Source organism: Choloepus didactylus, chromosome 18 (assembly GCF_015220235.1).
Source record: "Choloepus didactylus isolate mChoDid1 chromosome 18, mChoDid1.pri, whole genome shotgun sequence".
NCBI lineage: Eukaryota > Metazoa > Chordata > Mammalia > Pilosa > Megalonychidae > Choloepus > Choloepus didactylus.
In genome coordinates this window covers 68300322-68310340 of record NC_051324.1, presented here as the reverse complement: position 1 = coordinate 68310340, position 10019 = coordinate 68300322, and the positions used below count along the sequence as shown (strand labels likewise).

At 53.3% G+C, this 10019-nt stretch overlaps 1 long non-coding RNA gene across 1 annotated transcript; it reads right to left on the bottom strand.

The window, feature by feature from the left end:
- Positions 1 to 4188: 4188 nt before the first annotated feature.
- On the bottom strand, positions 4189 to 9684 carry LOC119513308. The gene is made up of 3 exons (XR_005212594.1): positions 9571 to 9684; positions 4586 to 4653; positions 4189 to 4432 (listed from the first exon to the last, which is right to left on the bottom strand). It is a non-coding gene; the product is annotated as an uncharacterized LOC119513308 (long non-coding RNA).
- Between the last annotated feature and the right edge of the window lie 335 nt (positions 9685 to 10019).

Here is a 10019-nt window from a genome sequence, read left to right as displayed (position 1 = left end):
GCCCCCGAGTCTCTGCCCGCCCTTTCTCTCAGGAAGGAGGGAGCTGGCCCCACGGGTGCACTTGGAAATGCGGGAGTGTTAGGGGACCAGTGGATAAAGGCCTGTCTGCGGCCTTTGGAGGCCACGATAAGGCACAGTCTAGTGGGCTCCGTGGAGGGGCCCCCGCGGGATTGAACCTCTGACCCCCAGTTACCAAGAACGCAGCCCTCACTGACCTTTTTCTCCTCCTGACCACTGTCCCCCACCCTGCCCCCTTGCTCCCAGCACCACATCCTCAGCTCAGGCTCTGCCTTCAGGGGAACCCTGACCAAGGCTGACACCCGCGGCTTGTCTGGGAGGTGGAGAAAGGGACTGTCTGTCTGGGAGGATGAGCAGGAGACCAGCACTCTCCCCTCCAGGGTCGTGGACCTCGCCTCACCCTCTAAGTGGACAGAGCACAAAGCTCGGCTGGTCCAAGCTGCCCGGGATGGACCACGACTGGGGCAGAGCTGGAGACCAGCTCCATGCCACTTCCTGCCTCCACGCCAGCCCTCCCAGCAAGGTAGGGAAGTGGGGGGGCTGCCTGAAGAGGTGGGAGAGGTGGTGGGGGGTCACCGGGGACTTGGAGGGGTGGGGGCACTGCCCAGACTCTGAGCACTGAGTACCAACCTGGGAGCCACGGCTCTGATCGGGGCAGCTGGTAACATGGGGCAGGTCCCGAGCGGCAGGCGGGGCAAACTGGAGACCCCCGGGGCCTTGACTGGTGGTGGTGGTGGTGGTGGGGCTCATCCCGCCTGCTGGGTGGACCAGGCGGCAAAGACCCCTGGCTGATTTGCCTAGGCCTTTCCTACGTCATCTAGTGCAGAGCCTTAAGGGAGATGGGTGCTCAAATCAATGTAGATTGTACAAGGGGGGACCCTAAAAATCAAACCATAAAACATTCCTGACTAGGAGGCTGATGCCACTCACATCTCCCCCTGCTTCCCCCTCCCTGCAGAAGTGAGGCAGCCCCTACTATCTTTGGAGCAGTTAAATATGGGGAGGGAGGCAACTTAGCTTGGGGTGGGGGGTGGGGGCTCTTGATCCCCACCAAGATTTTGTCCTGATTGTAAATATCCTTCCCCAGCCTTCCAGCTCTGGTTCAGCCCCCTTCTACAAACAGGCCACCATCTCCCGCCTCCCCCTTCGCCCCCACTGCCCTGGAGGCCTCGATGGCAGCCATATGTTTCAGATGCTTGATTGCGGCTGTTGTGAGCCAGAAGGGCTGTTTGGGAAAGGGTACTCAGTCAAAGCTGTGTTTATATACACAAGGGCCAGCGTCTTTTTATTATGCATAATTATACGCGTCTTTATGGACAGGCCTGGTGAGCCGTTTTCCCTTCCTCGGCTGCACTGTAGCCCGGGCGGGTGTGCGTTTGGAGGGGGGAGGGCGGCGCTGACCCTTTCTGCGACTCTGGGCAAGAAACCAGTTCTTCTGGGGGGATCTGGGGAGATGAGACCCAGTCGAGGTGCCCCGGAAATGGTGCAGATCGTAAATGTTAGGCCCTGTTTCTCTCCCTCTTTGTCTGGAGCCGCAGCCTCAGATTTGCTCTCCCACCCTCGGCCGAAAAGAAAATGTTGGATCCTTCCTGCAAAGCGTTTTCAGGAGTCTGCACCCAGTGACTCTTCCTCTCTCTAAATTTCACGAATTTGACTCCTAAAACCTGGCAAAGCAATTGATTGGACGGCCATCACTCGAGTTCATGTTAAGCTTCTAATAATAATAACAACAACAATAAATGCTTCTCATGTGTATAGAATGTCACAGTAGTGAAGCTCTGAATTCAGGTGCCACCGTTTATTAACTGTGTGACTTTGGGCTTGTCATTTAACTTCTCTGAACACAGTTCCCTCATCTGCAAAATATGGGCATAATATTAGCTGCTGTACCAGGCGGAGCAGCTGGCACCGTGCCTGGCGCAGAGGAAATGCTTTGTAAATGGTTATTTCTCTTATGATTTTGACCCCAATTGAATGTAAGTTCAAGGAGGGCAGGAAATGGGCCTCTTCCATCCATGGCTTCGTCTCCGATGTCCCTACACCCAGCCTGGAATGGAGGAAATGTAACCGATAAGTTGGGATTTAAGTGATGATTATGATTTCTGAATCATTATATAGATATTCCTTTTTACTTTCTGGTATATTAGCCAGAAATCTTTGAACCATAGTCCAGCTGCCTTGATCTCTGATAATGATTATATAGCCTTTATCTTGTGCCCTTGTGATTATAAAAACCTTGTGGCTGACCTTTACTTGTACCCATTTTATCTGTTTCTTTCAACTTGAGAGTCTTATGAGCACTAAAGGTAGCCCAGAACTAACCTACCCAATTCCAAAGTTATCTTGATAACTGAAACTGGATCTAACCAAAATGGGCCCATCTGACATGAGCAGGGGCTTAGACTTTAACCTACAAGTGACCCATACCTCATTATAATACTAAAAATCACACCCATCATCATATTAAGGCTGCCATTTTCTTACATATGTTCTGTGACTAAGCATGTAATCAATCTGTGCATGCTCAATAATTAAATCACCTCTAATTACATCATCTGGGGCCACTGTGCTCATTATCCTAAAACCTGCCCAGCTTCTAATACTATAAAACCATCAGAATTGCTGCAGTTTGGGGAGACAGATTTTTGGGCTGATTGGCCATCTGCTCTCCTGCTTCGTGCCTAGCAATAAAACTCTTTCTCTCTTTGAAACCCCGGTGTCTCAGGAATTAGTCATTTGAGCGCATCGGGCAGAGAATCGCCGCCTTGGTCTGGTATCAGAAACACCGAATATTTGTTGAAACAAGGAAAAAATGAGCACTGGATTTGGAGTCAGTTTCTGTTTTTCATTTACCAACTGTGGGGCCAGGTGACCTGGAGCCTCTGGATTTCCTGACTTCTGCAGAGGGGCAGTGTGTACTCCCCATGGGCTCGGGATCATGACATTAATTGAGAGGCATTGAGACAAAGCACATAAAGGTTTAGCACAGCCTCCATGTCAGTTCATGCCCCATTTGGTCGATAGCTTGTGCTTCAGTGAGTGGTGTTTCTATTTTGAAGTGTTTTCCATTCCACCATCCCGTGCGATTCTCAAACAACCCTGTGGGCGAAGCAGGACTGCTCCCAGCTTCCATTTCACCAATAAGAAAAGTGAGGTTCCAAAAAGTCACGTGAGGGGCTGGAGCGTGCCCAGCAGCCAGTGGAGCCGCTGCCCCAGGCTCCTGTAACAAACCGTTTACCATTTTAATTCCAATGCTAGTTGTTTGATCCTTTGACGGTGTCCCCAAACTTTTAAATGTAGCTGATGCTGGAACTCTATGGTGTATGTAAATCCTCCCCTTCCCTCTTCCTCAAAGCCTGCTTCTGCCAGGAAGTCCTCCTGGGATGTGCGGGATAAGCACCTAAGCTGGCTATCAGGCCACTCATGGCAGCCCTTCTTTTCTGCGACCCCTGCCCCAGTGAGGGAGGGACTGAGAACACTGAGAAAACCCACCCAGACTGCCAGGTTGACCTTGACACAGAGTTTACCTGGGAGCAAGTAGACCCTGGGGTTTGGAAGTAGGGCAGGTTCCCACTGCCTGCTTGAGACTCTGAATATACAAGACAAGCCCTGAATATACAAGACATGCTCTGTGAGCTGTAGTGGCCTTGCCAGAACACCCTAAATGTCTTAACTTCTACCCCCAACCCACCCCCAATAAATTACAAAAATCAGGCCATTCGAGCCATTTTTCAAATTGACCTGGGCATCTTGCATTTTTATTTGTTAACTCTGGCTACCCTAGGGATTGGTGGCTTCCACGGGCCCCTCCTGGCTCTCCTCTGCAGGACCAGCGGCCCCTGGGCTCCCGCCGAGGCCAGCCTGCCCTCCCATCCCGTCACCTCCTTCCGCAGACGTAGGGAGCCAGGCAGGGCCAGGAAGCGAGGGAGAGGCCAAGCCTCTGGGCGTACTCTTGGGTGAGCCTGATGAGCTTGGGAATTGACAATAAAGGAGATGTCTTTGGTAGTAGAGAGATTTACCCTCTGAAGGGCACCCCTACCCCGCCTCGTGGATGCGACTCATTCCTAAGCTTTTCTCGCAAGGGCTCTGCATTTGTTTCAGGGACATCCAGAGGCCCCCATTGCTTCTCTCCCCCTTCCCACCACTATCCGCCCCCAGAGATTTACAGTCAGGAGGTGATCCCCTCTCCCTCCATTACACTAGCGTCTGAGTTACAGAGCCGTTATCTCTGTAAGAGTTCTTCATTTGTCCTTTGGCCACAGAATCCAAGGAGCTGTGCAGCAGGCTGCCCTCCTGCCCGGCCCGCGGACATCTGGTCTCCCATCCGTTAGGCTCCGTTGTGTGCCGGCTTTGCTGTTCCTGGCTGCGTGACCTTGGGCAAGACCTGAACCTCCTGCAGATTTCTTTTCCTGATCTGTAAAAGGAGGTGGCTGAAATAGATGCTCTCCAAAGGCCCTCGCATTCCACTACTTCTTTCAGCCAAACTTGAGACCCTCCCCACTCACCCAACCCCACCCAATGTAACTGAGTTAAAAGCCCAAGGGGCTGCTCACCTCCTCTGACTCACCTTCTGCAACTCCGACCCCACCTCGTCCTGCGGAGCCAGCAATTCCCAAGGGGGCAGGAGGTGGGAACCTGACAAAGTTAATAGAAGACAGGAAAGGACAGGCTTGGATTGAGATTCTCTCATTCAATGAACAAAGTGTATTAGAAATTGATTTTCCCCCCTCCTGTTTACTATGGCTGTCTCCCCCTCCGGTGCAGGGAAGAAAGGCTTTGCATCAAGATTAGTCTTTCCAAAGTGAGACTGCAATTTGCCCAATGTGTTTATTTTATGGGAGCCCAAGCACCACTCACAATAACTCGATTCCCTCGCTCTTGCTTTCCTTGTTCTCGTTTCTTTCTTCCAGGGTCTGGGCGGGAGAGCAGCTCCTCCTGGGTCTAGGTTAGGGGGAAGGGCCCTGCTGGGGCTGGTCTGCGCTCTTGGGAAGGCCCCCAGAGGAGCCCTTATCGGACCAAGGATGCGTCTCCCCATCAGAAGTCCAGGTGCGTCAAGGGCACCTGCAGCACCTTCCGAGGGTTAGACAGTGGAGAGCCCACATGCACGCATCGGTCTCCAAGCAATAAAGATGGGATGGGGGGTGGGGGCGAGAGCAGGCGGCGCTGATGAGGATGAAACAAAATGAATGCATTTTCAAAGTTTCCCCCCAGGCCCCAGCAGGATTCTGCAGAACTGTAATCCTATTTTGTAAATAGATGGAATTGCCTTCTTTTTTAAACCCACTGGAGATGAAAAGCCAGCTGCTGTCTCTGTCTCTCTGTCTCTCTGGGCAGCACAATGGGAAGGAGAAGCTGCCCACTGTCCCCTGCACGTGGCTGAGACAGGCCACCTCTCTTTGTCTCGGAAGCTTGGACCAGTCAAGTCCCAAAGCAGAGGTCAGTGCATTCAGTTCAGAATTAGGCTGCACGAAATAGACAGGGGAGCTGGCGGCTCCTCTGAATCCTTTCTGCGTCCTTACTGGGCTGGGGTGACCTTGGGACCGGCCATCATGATTCCGAAGTTGCAAGGGACCTCAGCAGAGCACCCAGGAGGAGAGCCTTCTGGACCTTAACAAGGGGATTGGACTTTATTCTGAATCTAAAAGATTTCCGGCAGGGTGTGGCAGGTTGAGCTGTGCATCTTAGACTCCTTTGGCTGCGGGAAGGGGGCCAGGGCAAGGAGCTGCTCACGGCGATGGTGGTGGCCTGACATTGTCACGAGATGGACAGGACCTCAGAGCTGGTGACGACGGCAAGCCTCAGCCGGGTGGCATCAGGTCAGGCACTGGGTGGATGACAGCATCAGCCCTGTGGTCGGGAACACACAGGGGTCTCCGGCTAGTGGGACTGGAGCCATCCTGAGTTGGAGGTCCCTGGAGCTCAGGAGAAAGGTCCAGGCCATGTGTGCCAACATCAGCAGAGAAGAGGCAGCTTCAGCCGTGGGAGTGGGGCACTCAGAGAGGGGGAGAGGGCAGCGATGACACCCCGAAGACCAGCAGTTGGCTGGAAGGCGGAGAAAGAGGACCCAGAAAATCATCGAGCTGTGCACTTAGAGCGGGTTTTATGAGATTTAAATTATACCCTAATTAAGTTGTGTAAAAATGAAGGCGACTGGGATAAAGAAACAGACCCACATGGCCTGAAGAGAGGCTGGGAAGGTGGGCGTGTCAAGGGTCCCCCTCTCTCAAGAGGAGCTGTGCACTGTCCTGGGGACTGAAGAGGTTCTGTCACCCTCAGCGGCTGAGCAGCTGCCTCACCCCTTGCTAGAGCGGTCCAGGGGCGAGCTGGGAGCAGAAGCTTGATCCTGGTAGTTTGGGGGTGAACTGGGCCTTCTGGTCTGGGTCTGTGCCAGTTTGGATGTATTATGTCCCCCCAAAGCTCTGTTCTTTAATGTAATCTTGTGGGGGCAGATGTGTCAGTGTTGATTAGGTTGGAATCCTTTGATTGAGTGTTTCCATGGAGATGTGACTCGATCAACTGAGGGTAAAACATTTGATTAAATTATTTTCATGGAGCTATGGACCCCACCCACTCAGGGTGGGTCTTGATTTAATCACAGGAGTCCTATAAAAGAGCTCACAAACAGAAGGACCTCAGGGGAGCTGAGAGAGACATTTTGGAGATGGCCGCAGAAAGCAGACTTTTGCTAACACTTTGGAGATGCTGGCCCACAGTTTGCTCCGGAGAAGCTGAGAGAGGGTAAAACGCCCCAAGAGCAACATTTTGAAGAATGTGCAGGAGCTGAGAGAGGAGCTAGAACACAATCCGGAATCAGCAGACACCAGCCACGTGCCTTCCCAGCTAACAGAGATTTTCTGGACGCCATTGGCCTTCCTTTGGTGAAGGTATACTATGTTGATGCCTTAATTTGGACATTTTCATGGCTTTCAGACTTCAACTTTGTAACCAAATAACCCCCCTTTATAAGAGCCTATCCATTTCTGGTATTTTGCATAACGGCAGCATTAGCAAACCAGAACAGGGTCCTTAAGACATTCCTAGATCCTTGCATCCTCTGGCCCCTCAAAACTGGGGCTCAGGGAAGCAGAAGTGGATTATTGGGGTTCAGTAGTGGGCTCTGGGAGGAGAGAAAGGGAGGTGGTAGCTGTGCTAGGGACCTGCTGGCTGGAGTTAGGGGCCCTCAGGGCCAACAATGAGGTTAGTAGTAGGTACCAAAGTGCCATTTTAGAAAACCAGCCGAATGCACAGAGGAACAATTGTCACCCGCAGAAAGAGCTCTTGAGCTGCTGGTGGGTCAAAGGTGCACCCTGGCTTGTTACTCCCCCTCCCACCACTGACCCCGACCCCTAGTGCCTGGGCAGGATGGGAAGAGCTGGCAGTGGGCTGGTGCTTTCTCAGGGGAATCTTGCCAGGAAGAAGAGGTGCTGATGAGGCTGCTGGGGGCCGGCGTGACCATGCTCCCCCCAGGTACCTCCTCCTTCCCTCTCTGCTCTGCAGAGCTCCCGAGAGCAGTTTCTGAGTTTCCACCATGACCCCAACATGGGCAGTAATCTGAACTGAAATATACAAGGATGGGGTGGGAGCCTCTGCATTATGGGGACATGCTGAGAGGGGAGATAGTGAGATCTTGTGGGGAGCCCATGTGTCACCCCTGGAGGGCTGGTGGGAAGAGCCCATGCCTTCCCTTGCAGCCTGTCCCAGGCTGGGGCAACCCGGGGCTCAGGGGGCCTCAGGGAAAGCAACAGACCGATGCCCCGAAGGTCATTTCCCCAAGAAACCATTCACCCCAGGGCCAGTGTGCCCAATGGTCCATTAGCTGAATTTACTTGCTGCCTTCAACTCCTGGGTTTTTCTTGTCTTCATAGCTGCATTTTAAAGAATTGACCTACAGCCAGTAGGAGGTTCCCAAGCTGTCAGGCCTGGAGGCTCACTTGGGCTATTTTGGTAATGGGGTTTATGGACAACGAGGCAATAGGAAGGCAGGGACCCAACGGAGAGCCAGGAACAGCCTGACTGTCAGAAGGCACGGAAAGAATAGGCAGAGAAATACAGCGGGCACCGTGGAGCCCGGGAGGGAGGTCACTGCAGGTCACTGCAGCTCTGGGATCAGGGGTCCTCGTCATCCGAGGCTTCCTGGGCCCAATGAAGGAGTGGACAGGCACATCTCCAGCAGCTCAACAAGACGGCTATTGGGTTGTGAGCTCCGCCAGGACAGGGACCCTGTCTCATCCATTAGCGTGTCCCCAGTGCTTGGCACACAGGTGGTGCCTAAGGATTTGGGCTCAGGAATGGAGACGTGAAGGAAGGGGTTTGCACAGCAGTGGCCAGAGGCAGGATGGGAGCTGCGTCTCCTGACTTGCGGTTTAGTGCTCCCTTCCATTTGCCAACTCTACTACCCAGCAAATTCTCACTCACCCTGTCAGGGCTGGACTTTCCCACTGGCCCAGGGGTTTGCTCCTGGACAGGAGGGTTATCATCTGTACTTTCTCAGGGAGGGAGGGAAGGAAGGGAGGTGGCCTGGAGTGGCCTGAGATACTAGAAACTGCCTGATGGCATGGCCTCCCGGGGCTGTGCCCGGCCTTTTCCAGGGCCTTCCGTCTCTGCCAGCTCTCTCTCCTCTGCAGCCTCTCCTTCCTCCTAATCTGGCTCTCTCCCTCTCCTTGTCACTCCCTTCCTTCTTTCCCATTTTCCTTCTCACTCACATTGACACCTCTCACCAGAAGCATTGGGAATCTAGAGCTGAAAGGTAGTGGCTGTGGGCTCAAAGGGGCTCACACACTTTCAGTGCAACAAGCATTCCTTAGGTGCCCTTTCGGTGCCAGGTACCCTGCGAAGCAGTTTCCAAATTCTAAGTGGAATTTATTGCCATCTGCCCATTTTGCAGATGAGAAAATGAGGCACATAGCTGATAAGGGGGGAGTCGGGCTTGAGATTTGAATCCAGGTTTGTCTGACCAAAGCGCCTGCTCAAATCCCACTGTTTTATTCTCATGTTCTGAGACAAGCGATTCTGTCTGACCTTCTGTGTGTGGGGCCGAGGGACAGGAGGAGGGAAGGGAGGTTTCAAACATTGGCATCCCACCCAAGATTCTGTCAGGGAATATATATCCTCTCCCTCCCAGAAGGACTTCCCCAGATGGCAGCTGCCCTCGGGTCCTAGAAGCAGCCCCTGCTGACTCCTGGGCACCCCTCTTGTCTGGCCCCCTTGCCCTCCCCTCCTTTCCCAGCCCTGCCCCACTATGGTTCAGCCTTACGGAAAACTGGCCACCCCCTTCCTGGGTCCTTCTCCTTTCCAAGGTTACTTCCAATTCAGATCTGCCCCACCACATGGATTCCAGGGCTACTTGCCCACATTTTTCTGCAAAACTCCCTGCGTCCCTGGCAGGGGAGAGGCAGGGTGGCAACAGCCAGTTGCCCGGCCAACTCAACCCCTGAGAGTGGGGTGGCCTCCATCCAGCTGACTGGGACCACCAAGGGTGCCAGCCTCTTGTGAAAAGTATCAAGAGAGTCACCCCAGCCCACCCAGACCCCAGGCCCCGGCCTCTGGGGGCACCTGTCTCCATGGGCACTGCTGGCTTCCAGTTCTTCCCTTGAGAATCGGAGATGACCTTGCTCCTTGGGAAGTGGGCACCTCCTGAGCCCTGATGCCCTCCTCGTTACTCAGCCGATAGTGGAAGGTCGTTTCTGGTGGGAGAAAGCAGCGCAGGGCCTTCTGCGTGCTGGAGCTGTTGCCGCGTAACTGCAACAAAGGAAATGGGGACAATGAGCCTTCCGGCTCGCGGCTCCGCGACTGGGAACAGCACTGGCCGGAAAATGCTTGTTTATGGCCTTCCTTCCAATCGCTGTCTAGATAATGATGAAGAATGCGTATTTTCAGTTCGGAATTGAATTTCATTTCTCTGTTCCTGGTATGTTTCAGGTGCTGTTTCCTTCTCTTTTGGGGACTGAAAACTGGACTTTGTGCATTTATTCTCTGCCAGAAATTGACATATGGAATCATGA